The sequence below is a fragment of the Meles meles genome, chromosome X (assembly GCF_922984935.1).
Source record: "Meles meles chromosome X, mMelMel3.1 paternal haplotype, whole genome shotgun sequence".
NCBI lineage: Eukaryota > Metazoa > Chordata > Mammalia > Carnivora > Mustelidae > Meles > Meles meles.
Window position 1 is genome coordinate 85556813 of NC_060087.1, and position 3637 is coordinate 85560449.

Consider the following 3637-nt stretch of genomic DNA (forward strand, 5'->3'; position numbering starts at 1 on the left):
AGGACGTAGAAGTGGAATCATACAATATATGGTCTTTACCATTTCTGATTTCTTTCACTTAGCTGAATATCTTCAATGTTCATACATGTCATTTATTTACTTACTTACATATTTATTTGCTTATTTATTTATGTATTTCACACTTGCGGATAGTACTTGAGAGTCGAGTTTGATGATTGTGGTTTACATACATATATGTAAACTCTTTCTCGTGGGCCAACTTGTGGAAGAAGCCTGAAATGCTGCGCGAAAACTAAGCAGGAAAAGTTGAGGGATGATCTGTGACACAAACCCACCACACAGTATTTTCTGGGGGTTAAAATGGAACGTGGGGATTACCTTGACTATGCCACCTAGGTAGGCTCTCTCTAGACATGACAAATAAATGCAATCATTTTTATGTACAAATATAGACACATATGTGTTCTTTTGCATTTTTTCCTTTTTTTCTTTTTTTCATTTTTTTCTTTTGCATTTTTGCATCTTTCTATTAGTTTACTCTTTTGAGAGTTCATACATTGTATTTATATTTGTCTACTTATTTTTTCCTTTATTTTTTCAGTTAGCTACATACTTATTAACTTCTTTTTTTTACTTATTTATTTATTGGCTTACTTATGTATATATCTCACACCTTGCAGTCAATTTTTGAAAGTGGAATTTGATAATAGTGGTTCTATGTCCCCACCTTGTGTCTAAAACCTGATCTGCTGTTCGAACACTAATGATCTGGTTAATGGCATTATGGTCTGTTCCAGAAACCTAGGAGACAGAATTTTCTGCAGGTCAAGTGGAAAGGGGAAATTCCTTGACTAAAGCATGTGGTGGGCTCTTTCTGGAGAGTATGTGTAACTGGAATCATAAAATAAGTTGTCTTTTTCATTTTTGATGTCTTTTCTTACCTTACTATTTCCAAGGTTCATAAATTTTATTCTTTCATTCATTCATTTATTTACCTAATTATCTATTTATTTTATATATTTTTTATTTATGTATTTCACACCTTGTGGACAATACTTGAGAGTTGAAACTGGTGATGCTCATTCTTTTGGGTCACTAGTGGTAAAATCCTGAAGTGCTGCTTGAACACTAAGGAAGAAGAAAATTGAAGGGATGGTCTGTGACATAGATCCACAATACAGAGTTTTCTGGAGGTGAAAATGGAAAGTGGGAAATACCTTGAGTAAACCATATAGTTGGGCTCTTTCTAGACAAGAGAAATAAATTGAATCATTTTTATAGATAAATGTAGATGTATGTGGTCTTTTGAATTTTTGACTCCTTTCACTTAGCCTAATGCTTTCACAATTCATTCATTTTATTTAGTTACATGTTACTTAGTAACTTTCTTCTAATGTATGTAAGTATGTATGTACATACATATTGTAGACAATATCTTAGAGTACAATTTGATGATGGCATTCCTTTGGCACCCCTTGTGGTAAGCCCTGAACTGTTCCTTGAACACTAAGGATCAGGAAAATGGGAGGGATGGTCTGTTACCCAAATCCATCATACAGAACGTTCTGGAGGTCAAAATAGAATTAGGAGAATTCCTTGACTAAACCATATTGATGGGCTCTGTCTCCACACGATAAAAAAAATGGAGTCATTCTTATAGACAAATATAGATATATTTGTAGTCTTTTTTATTTTTAACTACTTACACTTAGCTTAATATTTTCAAGGTTCATCCATTTTATTTATTTGGTTAATTAGTCAATTAGTTACTTCTTGCTTTCTTACTTCCTTATGTATGTATGTATGTATGTATGTATGTATTTTACCCCTTGAAGACAGTACTGGAAAGCTGAATATGATGAAACTGGATCTTTGGTGCCACCTTGTGTCAGAAGCATCAACTGCTGCTTGAACACTAAAGAATCTACCACACAAAACTTTCTGGAGGTCAAAATGGAAATTGGGGATTCCTTGGCTAAACTATATTGATGGAGTCTCTCTGGACACCACATATAAACAGAATCATTTTTATAGAGAAATATATATATATTTTTGGTTTTTATTATTTTTTACTCCTTTCACTAAGCTTATATTTTCAAGTTTTATCCATTGTATTTATTTATCTATTGACTCCTTTACTTATATACTTTTTACTTATTAATTTATTTATTTACTTACATTTTATGTAAATATTTCACACCTTGCAGAAAATTCTCAAAATGAAGTTTGATGATGGTGCCACCTTGTGACTGAAGCCTGAACTGCTGCTTTAATAATAAGGAACAGCAAAATGTGAGGGACTGTCTGTGACACAAACCCAACAAACAGAAATTTCTGGAGATCAAATGGAAAGTGGGGAATTACTTGACTAAAGTATATATGAGCTCTATCTGTGAAAACTACACATAATAAATGTAAAAATGAATGAATAATACATAAAATTAAATAAGAAAATAAATAACTGAAGAAATAAATAATATGTATGGATTTTAAAAGTACTAAGCCAAGTGAAAAGTCAAAAATGGGAAAGTCAAGATATTACATAATTCCAGTTATATGTAGTGTCCAGAGAAAGGCCACTAGACTGCAGTTCTGGGAACTGGAAATACCCCTTTCCATTTTCATCCCCATTGTGTTTCCTAGGTTTCTCTCAGAGACAACCCCTTCTATTTTCCAGCTGCTAAGGGTCACGCAGCAATTAGGTCTTTTGCCAAAAGGTGACGCTATAGAACCGCCTTCGAGAAAAATCAGTTGCCGGAATTGGTGGCAAGGTGTAAAACATATAAATGAATGACTTTAAGAATAAATAATATTAATAAATAAATATGGTAATAGAATACTAAATAGATGGGTTGATCAATCAATCCAGAACATAATGGATAAAGCTTGAAAATGATAAGGTGGCTTAAAGGAGTCAAAAATGCAAAAGGCCACAAATATATATACGTATATCTATATATTTGTCTATAAGAATGATGCCATTGATATGTAGTGTCCAGGCAGATCCCACTGATGTGGATGAGTCCAAGAATTCCCCACTTTCCATGTTGACTTGCAGAACGCTCTGTCGGGTGGCTTTGTGCCCCAGACCATCCCTTCCATTTTCCTGTTCCTTCGTGTGCAAGCACCAGTTCAGGTTGTTGCCACAAGGTGGCGCCAAAGAATCACATCCTCAAACTCCACTCGCAAGTTCTGCTTTGAGGTGTAGAATACATAGGTACGTAAGTACATGCATACAGACGGGTGACTACATAAAAAATTATGTACGTACTGAAGGAAGTAAGAAAGCAAGAAAGGAATTAGCTATCTAACAAAATATATAAATAAAATGAATGCATCCTGAAAATGTTAAGCTCAGTGACAGGACAAGAAAATGCAACAGACAAAAAATTTGTCCGTATTTGCCTATGACAACGATTACGTTTATACATAGTGTCCAGAGCGAGCCCACCTATATGGCTTCGTCAAGCAATTCCCCACTTTGCAAGCTGACCTGCAGAAAGTTCTGTGTGGTGTGCTCGTGTCCCAGGCAACCCCTCTCAACTTCCTGTTCCTTGGTGCTCAGGCAGCAGTTCAGGCTTTGGACACAAGGTGGCGCCATAGAACCACCATCGCCAATGTCCACGTTTCAGGGATCGTCTGCCAGGTGGGAAATGTATAAATGAGTGAGTCAATG